The following is a 12009-nucleotide window of genomic DNA, read 5'->3' as shown; positions in this document are numbered from 1 at the left end:
TTCTATTTGGACTGTGGGCAGCAGCAGACAAACATGTATATTTGGGAAAGCTATAGACCCAGAGAAACATGTATAAAAGCAGAGAGAGAGAGAGACAGAGAGAGAGAGAGAGAGAGAGAGAGAGAGAGAGAGAGAGAGAGAGAGAGAGAGAGAGAGAGAGAGAGAGAGAGAGAGAGAGAGAGGCAGAGAGAGAGAGAGAGAGGCAGAGAGAGACAGAGACAGAGAGAGAGAGAGGCAGAGAGAGAGAGAGAGAGAGACAGAGACAGAGACAGAGAGAGAGAGAGAGAGACAGAGAGAGAGAGAGAGAGAGAGAGAGAGAGAGAGAGAGAGAGAGAGAGAGAGGCAGAGAGAGAGACAGAGACAGAGACAGAGAGAGAGAGAGGCAGAGAGAGAGAGAGAGAGACAGAGACAGAGAGAGAGAGAGAGAGAGAGAGAGAGAGAGAGGCAGAGAGAGAGAGAGAGAGACAGAGACAGAGAGAGAGAGAGAGAGACAGAGAGACAGAGAGAGAGGCAGAGAGAGACAGAGACAGAGAGAGAGAGAGAGGCAGAGAGAGACAGAGACAGAGAGAGAGAGAGAGAGAGACAGAGACAGAGAGAGAGAGAGAGGCAGAGAGAGAGAGAGAGAGACAGAGACAGAGAGAGAGAGAGAGAGAGGCAGAGAGAGAGAGAGAGAGACAGAGACAGAGAGAGACAGAGAGAGAGAGAGAGAGAGAGGAGACACTACTTACAAATGAACACTGGTACCGTATATATCCATACATGCAACCATAACTTGGAAAAGTACTTTCCCTTGCCTGTGTCCATTCTCTCCTCCCCCGCCCCCTTTCCTCTTTCCTGTTTTCTTTTTTCTGCCACCAAGTCACTTCAGCAGTGATATCAGCATGGCAGACTGTAGGGAGCAGGAGGGCTGGCCTTTTGAAATGTGATGCCTCAGAGTATTTGGCAAATGATTTAGAGCCTCTGTTGTGCCTGGGAAGGCTGCAGTGAAGAGAAGTGGAGGCGTGTAAGTTTCGGCGAGGTTACTGGGCCCCTTGGAACCCCCAGATCTGCTTTCCCTTCTAGGCCAGGATATGGTTATTGTTGGTCGCCTTTTGGGCCGCTCTGAGCCCCCAGTGTCTTTGGATCTAAGAACAGGACAAGAAGCCCCCGAGTCTGTCCGTGAGAAGGACGTTCACCTGCTCTTAAAGCAAATGGGCTTCAATCAGGCTGTTCCCCCATTTTCTCTGCTCTATCACTTAGGCCATTACTTGTTCTTTTCGAGCAGGGATTCTTAGCCGTTTTTTGTGTCCGGGATTTCTTTGGCAGCCTCAGAATAATATCTTTAAACGCATGGGAGGTACTACAAAGGAAACCAACCGGACTGTTAAGGAAAACCCCCACATCTCCTAAGCAAGCTTCTGGGTCCCGGGCTAAGAACGGCCCTGAGAATGCCAGTAAAATCGCAGCGTCTCGTAGCCCCAAACTCCCTCTTGACCACGGAGCAGCGCCCAGTGGATCTCCCTGGCTCAGGCAAGAAGGGTGGCAGGAGCCAGAGCCCTTGTTCTAAAGGAATAAGGCCCATCCGAAATGCACCACGTCTCCAACGGCTCCTGCTATCTCTCCCCCGCGGGCGGTCAATGAGGGGGCCCGTCCCAATGGCTGGCTGGCCTCTATGGATGGAGTTAGACGACCTACTTGGACCTGCCGTCGTCCAAAAAGGAGGGGAGGGGCGAGGAGGAGGACTGTGCTAGCTCCCCCCCTGGGCCTTTTTTGGGGGGGGGCGAGGATGGGGGCGGGGAAGGAGGCCCGAGTTATTTGTCTTTACATAATACGCTAGATGGAATTCCTCAGCCTATCCCAGATAATTCATGTTTCAATTGGTCCCAGCTGTTTAAATTGCACGGCTCCAAGATTGCCTTGATCTTCAGGTGCCGGTACTCCATCTGCGCTTCTCTGAGAGACTATTTACCGCAGAGGTTAGGTCAGTGATTGCTGGGATGGAAAACTCATTTCTCAGCCTGGCTTTTATTTACACTCTTATTAAAGATCCTTTCACTCATGTTGGAATGGCAGCTAGTGGCTGCAGCGAGCATTTGGCCCCGTGCCAAGCAGCGAAATTACCATGTCGTTGAAAGATAGCCTGCTTCCATTTTAACCTTTTACTGTTCTCCCCTTTCCACCTATTTGCATGAAGAAGAATGATTATTTAAAGAGAGCCGGGGACAAAGGGATGCGAGGAGAGACCTTGTCAGAGGAGTGCTGCTAGGGAAGAAAGCCCGCCACCAAATGAACCTATAATTTCCTAGCCATTTGGAGAAGTTTAATTGCATTATGGACGGATTCCTTCTTTTATTATTAGTTCCAGTTTGGGCTCTTTCTCCTTGCCCCTGTCATTCTCTGCTTCCTTTTGTGAACATTCACTTATTCATTCACTCATTCTTTCGTTTGCTCATTCATTTATTCATTCAACAAACAATGAACAATGGCGGAGAAAGAAAACAACAGAGCACGGTCTATTTTAACCTGAGCACAAATATGTCCCGGCATAATCCCATTCTAAGCCTCACATCGCAAAAGAATCAATCAAGAAGCATTTCTTAGATTCTTTCCTCCAGATCCTGGGACATATCTTTGCTGGCTCTGGTCCTCTTTTCTTTCGAACCCAGCCACCCACTGCCCCTGCCTATTGACTGCTCCTTGGGGTGCCCTAGCGTCTCCTGGCAGCTCCCGAGGCTGAGCAAAACCTGTTGGCTTGTGGGTAGATGGGTGTGCATGGGTGTGTGAGCACACGAACTTAAAAAAGGATCCAGAAACCTCAGCACATCTGTTTCTAGTAACCATATACAATTGCTGAAAAGTAATAAAAGCCAGATCAGCTGTTTGCAGACAATGAACAATGTTTTGGGGGGAGAGCCAAGTCCAACTTCAACAAAATGAAGCCTTTCCTGAACCTTCTGTCACCCCCCCCCCCCAACACTCCTTCACCAAAACGATCGAATTCCATTTTCTTCCTAAAAGAAGTCAAGAGTGTGTGTGTGTTTTGCTATATGAAAGAAGGCAATATTTAGAATTCGCTGTTACTTTGGGAAATTAAGATTTGCTTCTAGTTTCCTGCTCTCCTCAACTTTTGGAGAAGGGAAGCTATGCATCCCCTGTCTCTCTTTATCTCTGTCTGTCTGAAATCTCTTTGGTGTGTTTGCCTAACTCCTTTCATGTTTATCCATTCTCTTTTAGCTCCTTGCTCCTCTCTTTCTGAGAGATGCGTCTTCTGTATTGATCCACTATAAAACCACTCTCAGATCTGAAGACAAGAGATACAAATTCCATAGAGGCTCATCTGCTATTACCTGAATGATTTTGGTTTAGTAACTTCCCCTGAACCTGGGATCTATAAAATGAGGTGGTCAGACAAGATGACCTCTAGGATCCCTTCTCATGGGATATCCTTTCCTGCAGACACTTCTCTTCCTTCAAAACAAGGTCCTTGGCCAATAGGACAGTAAAGGAAAACAATAAATGTTGGAGGGGATGTAGCAATATTGGGACACTAATGCATTGTTGGTGGAGCTGTGAATTGATCCAATCATTCTGGAAGGCAATTTGGAATTATGCGCAAAAGGCTATAAAACAAAGTACACCCTCTGATCCAGTAGTACAATTGCTAGGTCTATATCCAAGAGAGGTTTTAAAAAAGGTGTAGGGGAAAGGATCTACTTGTACAAAAATGTTAATAGCAGCTCTTTTTGTGGTGGCCAAAAACTGGAAACTAAAGGGATGTCCCTTAATTGGGGAGTAGCTGAACAAATTGTGGGATATGATGGTGATGGAATACTATTGTGGGGTAAAGAACGATGAAGAGGAAGATTTCAGAAAGAACTGGAAAGACCTCTGTGAACTGATGCAGAGTGAAATAAGCAGAACCAGAAGAACATTGTACACAGTAACTGCAATATTGTAAGATACTCTCAGCAATCCAAGATAATTCTGAAGAAATTATGACAAAGAATGCTCTCCACCTCAGAATACAGATGAAAGCAGGAGGTTTTTCACGTGTTTATTGGGGTTTATGTTTTGGGGTTTGGGTTTTATAAAATTATTCTCTTCCAAAAAATAAACAATATGGAAATATGTTTTGCTTGACAATATGTGTATAACCCAGATGAAATCTCCTGCCAGCACAGGGAAAGGGAAGGGAAGGGAAGAGAAGGGAAGGAGGGAGATAAGGTAAGATAATATTATATTATTATATTTATTATATATAAGATAAGATAACTTAGGAAAACTTGTGGGGAAATGGTAAAAAAAACACACACACACAACCCCTCCTCCCCATTGTCCCTTCTGTTGCTCCCTCAGGTTGTATTGTTGTATTGCAGAAATAGAAAATCCTCTGTTCGGTTTTTAAAGACCTTCACAACCTGATCTCTTCCTACCTGTCCAGTCTTCATACTTTGCATTCCTGTCCACCCACTCTGCGGTCCATGTGGCCTTCTTGCTGTTCCCCATATATGACATGACTTGACTTTTCTCACTTCTCTCCCTTTTTATTGACTGTCCCTCCATGTCTGGCATGCTGTCTCTGCTCTCTCTCTCTTCACATTCAGCTCCAGGCTTCTTTCAAGCCTCAGTTGGAATCCTGCCTTCTGCAGTAACCTGGTCCTCCCATTGCTGGTGCTTTATTCTCTACGATTACCTTATTAACTTTGTTGGACACTTTTTTGGACATTGTCTCCCCTCTTAGAACAGAACCTCCTTGAGGACCTGACTGCTTTTTTGGTCTCTTTTTGCAGCTTTTAGCATAGTGCCTGACATGAAGGAAGCCTTTAAGAAACACCTGATGCCTGAGTGAAAGAGAATTAGCCCTGGTTCTCATCAGATTGTCAATCAAAGCAGCAATTTTCTTATCTTGAGTCCTTGGACGGTGGCAAACATCTGGCCAAATAAACTCTGGCAAGGGCAAAGGAAATTTGTACTTGGAGTTCCTGGGGCCCACCCATCTCCTGGAAAACCTGTGATTTCCTCTGCCTTTGACCTTCCTTCCTCACCCAACAGCCTTTATGTGAAGGGTTCAGGTGATCTGGTTTGCAACTAATTCATACTCAAACAAAATTTGTTAAGTGGTGCTCTGAGGCAGAAGTTCCTCACCTTTTCTGTGTCTTGGACTGTTCTGGCAGCGAGACGAGATGATGTTGCTAAAGCGCTTGGCACAGTGCCTGGCATACAGAAAGTGCTAGCAGAGTGCTAGTTAGGATGAGGATGCCAGGACATGTGGGGGCACAGTGGGGAAAGTCTGGAGAGTCCTGCGTGGAACCTGGAGAGGAATGAAGGCACAGCTTGAAATAGAACTTCTGGGAGGAGCAGGGAAGGGGCCACAGGGGCAGAGTCTACTTCCAGGGTGAGGAGGCTGCTGGGCCATTGTGGAAATGGTCTGAGAAGTCAGGAATGGAGCCTGGAGAGGGATGTCTGGTGAAGACAGAGCAAAGTTTTTAAATGCATAAAAAATAAATTACACAATATTACAAAGAAGATCAGTTATATTGAAACACAGTTGTCTCTCTCTTTATTTTTTATTTAAAATATATTTTATTATCTGTATACATTTACATTTTTGTAATATAATAGAATTTTATATGTTTAGATATTATTTTTATTTTATTCATTTATTATAAAATGAAAATAAATAAATATAAAATAAAATAAAATACAGAATTCTCTATATTTTATATATACATAAACATATAAAATTCATAAATAAATATAAGTTAAAATATAAACCCTAACCCTAAATAAAATATATAAATTTATATACATAAGTATAAGTTTATATATAAACTGACAACTGTGTTTCATATATTCATGTATATATATTATAATATATATATATTATAGTAGCTGCTAGCATACGGCAGCGGCCACACCCCGGGCAACAGCTTCGACAGGCCGGCTAAACCTTGTGAGGGTAGCCATCGGGTCGTCAATCCCTGGTGAACCAGGGCTTTGCTCACCCAGCATGTGAAGACTTCTTCGGCGGAACAGGTGGTAGAAACCAACAAGAAGGTTCAACGGCTGAGATGGCGACGCAGCAAAGCACTGTGGAGTGCTTAGGGCGTGTTGGAGCACAAAAGTCAACACGGCCATCCAATGCAGCTGAGGAAGTCTCCAGGTGTAACGACTTTTCATGCCATTGGACCCAGGCTTCCAACACTGAGAGAGTGGGACTGTCTCTGTGCATCGACTTTTCCATTTAAATCTCCTTCACGCACAGGTGTCTTTGTGCACAAAAACGCACAAAGACAATCGTCATCCTCGGTTCGAGAGACAACCAACATATATTATAATAGATATTAAATATATCTATTTATATATTTATATAATAGGCATTACATGAATAAATATATCTATATTTATATATATATATATAATAGATAGTAAATAGATCTATGTACACAAATTGCTTTTGAATAGTGAGTATGTTGTTCTAAGCAATGTCCTGGGACAGGAACCTTCCATTCGGGGACATGATGTCTTTCCTGATAGTCTTATATTCCACACATGTCCTCGATATCCCAGTTCTTTGTCAGATTAAAGTTCTGATACTCAGGAACATGGGTAGGAGGGCCCATGACATGTATGTCATATTCTTTGGTTCTGCCTTTTTTTTTAACCTTTACTTTCATCTTAGAATCGATTCCAAGGATTCCAAGGCAGAAGAAAAGTAAGGGCTAGACCCTGGGAGCTAGCATGACTTGCCCAGGGTCACACAGCTAGGAAGGGTCTGAAGCCAGATTTGAACCCAAGTCTTCCTGACTCCAGGCCTGGCTCTCTATCCACTGAGCCAGTACCCAGTACCATGTATACTAGAACAAGATGTACCCATTGGCATTATTTAATCTTCCACTGTAAGAGGCGATATTTGACATCCAGAGAGCCAGTCTTGAAGCCAGAAAGAGTTGGGTTAATTGTTTAACCTCTTCATGCTTGAGGCAGCTTTCTAGGACTAATTCACAGAGAAGCTGCCATTCTTCAGGAGTTCCCAGTGCTAAAGAAACCAGAGGTCCTGCCTTTAATCTGATGGCTAAGCAATGTAACAAGAGAACTACTGCTACGGTTGATCCCAGGAACTAAGAGATCATAAGCCCTCCCTTCTGCTCCGGAGCTTTGCCCATGCTCTAGACCAGACTGAGTCCTAGGGGAGCCTGGCCTTTAAGGAAAAGGGCCAGGAAACCTTTTCTCACATTCTTCTGCTCCGATGACCTCCATGTGAGCGCCCAGGGATGACCTCCTTAGGGTTGAGGTTTTTAGCTTCACGTTCCGTGTCTTCCCAGAGAGGGAGGTTAGGAAGGCACTCGATGTGTGAGATAAATCAGATCTGCATCTCTTAAACAGAAAAGAAATGGTAAAAGGACAAAATGATGAGAAGAGCAACCAATAACACATAACTATTGTTTACATCTGCCAGCAGACAGACTAGTAAACATCAAGAGTGTGAAAAATAAACAATCCACATTTCACCTCAGCTCGGTACTGTCCAAACAATTCCCAGTCCATCACGTCTTCTGAGCATCCAGGTCAGGGTTTTGCCCCATCCCTCTGCCGGGGGTCTTTGATAAACTTCCTTTACTGCCTGTCAGATGAACCTGGTGGACCCAGGACCTCTCCAATTCCAAAGGTCTCTCTAAGGGTGGATATGCCCATTTGGAGAACAAGGTTCCAGGAAAGGAAATACAAAAGCAAAACAGGCAGACCCACTTGGTTGAATCCCCCTGTTCTAGCTCCCATGTAGGAGTGGTTGGTTTCAGAGCAGGAGAAAGAGCATCTCTCCATCCTTCTCATGGGAAGTCAAGATAATTGCCTCACTGATGTGTGAGAAACAAACCTAAGTTTGTAGCGAGGTCTTGTCCCAAGAATGGGAGACTCAAATTCCATTCAATGTAGAAGAAAGAAAATAATTTTATTTGAAGTAGTGGTGGGTTTTGGTGGCATAATAGCCCAAGAGATGGTAGAATAGTCTGGAGGGTAATCAGGTAGCCTCGGGGCTGATGGATAAGCCCAGGGGCTAGTACAGTAGCCTCTTTGGGAGTTGATAGCATGGGGTGGCAGCTCTTCTATGGGGTGGCAGCTTTCTCCAGGGAGTGGAGCTTCCACACCATATGGATCAGGGCTGGCATACTTTATTTATTTATTTTTTAATTTTGGAATTAATTTATTTAGTCAATTTAGAACATTTCCCGCCCTCCCCTCCACCCACCCTTCCCACAGCCAACACGCAATTCCACTGGACATTACATGTGTCCTTAGTCAGAACCTATTTCCATATTGTTGGTATTTGCAATAGGATGTTCATTCAGAGTTTGCAATCATGTGATCAAGCAGTTATTTTTCTTCTGTGTTTCTACTCCCACAGTTTTTCCTCTGAATGTGGATAGTGTTCTTTCTCATAGATTCCTCCAAGTGGTTCAGAATCACTGCATTACCAGGGCTGGCATATTTACTGGGGTCTGGTAGCTTAGCATCTCCCTTTCAAACCCAGGTGGAGGGATGTTTGGGGGTTTGTTGCCAAAGGGAATTAGGAACATGTGTGGGATTGGGGGGTTCTTCTGGAATGCCAGAGTCCCCAGTGCACAGGTTCCATGTTTTGCCATGTCCAGCTTATCATTATTTGTCAACACAGGAGTCTTGCTGTTTTTCCAGAGTAGGAACGTGGGACAGGCAAAACATTAGAGGACCACTAGAGGTAATTCATTATTTCTTTTCTTTTCTTTTCTTTTCTTTTCTTTTCTTTTCTTTTCTTTTCTTTTCTTTTCTTTTCTTTTTAATTTTAAACATTATTTTATTTGATCATTTCCAAACATTATTCACTGGAAACAAAGATCATTTTCTTTTCCTCCCCACCCCCCCTCCCACCACCTTTTCCTCTCCCATAGCCGATGCATGATTCCACTGGGTATCACATGTGTTCTTGACTCAAACCCATTTCCCTGTTGTTGGTATTTGCATTAGAATGTTCATTTAGAGTCTCTCCTCAGTCATATTCCCTCAACCCCTGTAGTCAAGCAGTTGCTTTTCATCGGTGTTTTCACTCCCACATTTTGTCCTCTGCTTGTGGATAGTATTTTTTAGATCCCTGCAGATTGTTCAGGGACACTGCATTGACACCAATGGAGAAGTCCATCACCTTCAATTGTACCACAATGTATCAGTCTCCATGTACAATGCTTTCCTGGTTCTGCTCCTTTCGCTCTGCATCACTTCCTGGAGGTTGTTCCAGTCTCCATGGAATTCCTCTATTTTATTATTCCTTTGAGCACAATAGTATTCCATCACCAACATATACCATAATTTGTTCAGCCATTCCCCAATTGAAAGGCATTCCCTCATTTTCCAATTTTTGGCCACCACAAAGAGCTCAGCTATGAATATTCTTGTACAAGTCTTTTTCCTTATTATCTCTTTGGGGTACAAACCCAGCAGTGCTATGGCTGGATCAAAGGGAAGACAGTCTTTTAGTGCCTTTTGGGTGTAGTTCCAAATTGCCCTCCAGAATGGTTGGATCAATTCACAACTCCACCAGCAATGCATTAATATCCCAACTTTGCCATATCCCCTCCAGCATTCATTACTTTCCATAGCTGTCATGTTAGCCAATCTGCTAGGTGTGAGGTGATACCTCAGAGTTGTTTTGATTTGCATCTCTCTGATTATAAGAGATTTAGAGCACTTTTTCATGTGCTTATTAATAGTTTTGATTTCTTTGGCTGAGAACTGCCTGTTCATGTCCCTTGCTCATTTATCAATTGGAGAATGGCTTGATTTTTTTGTACAATTGATTTAGTTCTTTGTAAATTTGAGTAATTAAACCTTTGTCAGAGGTTTTTATAAAGATTGTTTCCCAATTTGTTGCTACCCTTCTGATTTTGGTTACATTGGTTTTGTTTGTACAAAAACTTTTTAATTTATTCCAGATTATTTATTTTGCATTTTGTGACTCTTTCTAAGTCTTGCTTGGTTTTGAAGTCTTTCCCTTCCCAAAGGTCTGACATGTATACTATTCTGTGTTCACCTAATTTTCTTATAGTTTCCTTCTTTATGTTCAAGTCATTCACCCATTTTGAATTTATCTTGGTGTAGGGTGTGAGGTGTTGATCTAAACCTAATCTTTCCCACACTGTCCTCCAATTTTCCCAGCAGTTTTTATGAAATAGTTGATATTTGTCCCAAAAGCTGGGATCTTTGGGTTTGTCATATTTCTTTTCTTTTTTTAAAAAACCCTTACCTTCCATCTTAGAATTAATACTGTGTATTGGTTCCAAGGCAGAAGAGTGGTAAGGGCTAGGCAATGGGGGTCAAGTGACTTGCCCAGGGTCACACAGCTGGGAAGTGTCTGAATCCAGATTTGAACAATTCATTATTTCTAAGAACAATATAAGCAATTAATAAAGCAGAGTAGGTACAAAGCTGATGTCTAGTATGGAATGTTCCAGATCTAGTCCATAGAGTGGATAATTGGACAATCTACAATTCATGCTTAACTAAGGCTGAAACTACAGGGTGTGCAGTTGATGTTGAAGCAGTGCTAACTGGTGAGAAACGTGAGGTTTCAGAGTATGAGGGTCTCGTCAGCCCACATCCTCCCCAGAGACAGAAGAAGAGAGCACAGAGTGGAGTGACTCCCTTCTGAAAGACCATTGGCTCTGCATGCTCAGTGGCCAAGAGGAGATGCTCGATCATCTTAAAGAGGAAAGAATGCTAAGTCAGAGGGATCTTAGAGTCAGGCTAGGTGGCTGAAGCATGCATGGCTCTACGTCTATCCGTTCAAGGCTCCATTATACTTCTGTTGAGGTCAGTGCTCAAGAATGCAGCATCAGTGTTAAGAGCACTTCCAGCTGAAGTGGAATTTGGATGCAATTTTGGTAAGTTCTTCCAGATCCTGAAGAGCTCTCTTCCTTCAATTATTAACTGCTGTGTCCAGAGTTAGAGGTTCTTGTTGCCAATGACCCCTCGGTGAATTCATAGTCAATGGTCTACAAGCATGTAGACTAACAATCCTCCATTACTCCATTGCCCAATTCCATGACTTTGCACTGGCAATCCCCAAGTCCCTATGCCTGAAATAAACTCTCTCATTAACTCCACCTCGTAGAGTTTTCTGTCTTTAAAATGCAGCTCATACACCATTTTCTAGATGAAGTCTTTCTTGATTGCCTGCCAACTGCGAGCTCCCTCCCTCCCATAGGACCTGGTATGTAACTACATTATGCATATGCATATTTACCGACTTTATAGCTCCGTTGTATGTATTTTCATCTGTACTCATTTTCTCCCCCATTGGAATAGAAATACTCCTGAAGAAAACTCACCATTCCATTCTTTGTACTGACATCCCTAGCACTGACACAGTGCTGGGCACCGAGTAGGCTATGATGAATATTTGTTGAGGGTTGAGTGTAGTTTTTTTTTTTAAACCCTTACCTTCTGTCTTGGAGTCAATACTGTGTATTGGCTCCAAGGCAGAAGAGTGGTAAGGGCTAGGCAATGGGAGTCAAGTGACTTGCCCAGGTTCACACAGCTGGGAAGTGTCTGAGGCTAGATTTGAACCTAGGACCTCCCGTCTCTAGGCTTGGCTCTCAATCCACTGAGCCACCCAGCTGCCCCCTTGAGTGTAGTTTTTGAGAATTTGGTGAATGTCTATAGTGAGGTGGAGTGGCTAAAAGGCTAGACTGATTAGAATCCCAAACCTAGACCTTACTAGCTGTTAGGATCACTAAAGCTAGCTGATCATTTAATATCTCAGTCCCTCAGTTTCTTCACTTATCAAATGGGAATAATTGGTGCCTACACTATCCACTTTATAGGGTTCCGAGGTGAGATTTGCCAGTCTTAAAATACTATGTAAATGTGAGACTGTTATTTCAGGCTATGGCTCAATATCGCCAACAGCTATGGTAGTGCTAGAAAAGGTAGCCAAGTAGTGTGACGGACAGTGTCAAGCTTGAAGTCTGAAGGACTCCTCTTCCTGAGTTCAAATTCAAT

General features: G+C 43.4%; 1 long non-coding RNA gene across 1 annotated transcript; it reads left to right on the top strand.

Moving 5' to 3' along the window:
- Positions 1-719: 719 nt before the first annotated feature.
- LOC130454304 (uncharacterized) lies at positions 720-4107 on the top strand. Its single transcript, XR_008911969.1, has 2 exons — positions 720-1003; positions 3214-4107. It is a non-coding gene; the product is annotated as an uncharacterized LOC130454304 (long non-coding RNA).
- Positions 4108-12009: the final 7902 nt, after the last annotated feature.

The sequence above is a fragment of the Monodelphis domestica genome, chromosome 5, assembly GCF_027887165.1.
Source record: "Monodelphis domestica isolate mMonDom1 chromosome 5, mMonDom1.pri, whole genome shotgun sequence".
Lineage (NCBI taxonomy): Eukaryota > Metazoa > Chordata > Mammalia > Didelphimorphia > Didelphidae > Monodelphis > Monodelphis domestica.
The sequence above is the reverse complement of the archived record's forward strand: the minus strand, read 5'-3'. Positions and strand labels throughout refer to the sequence as shown.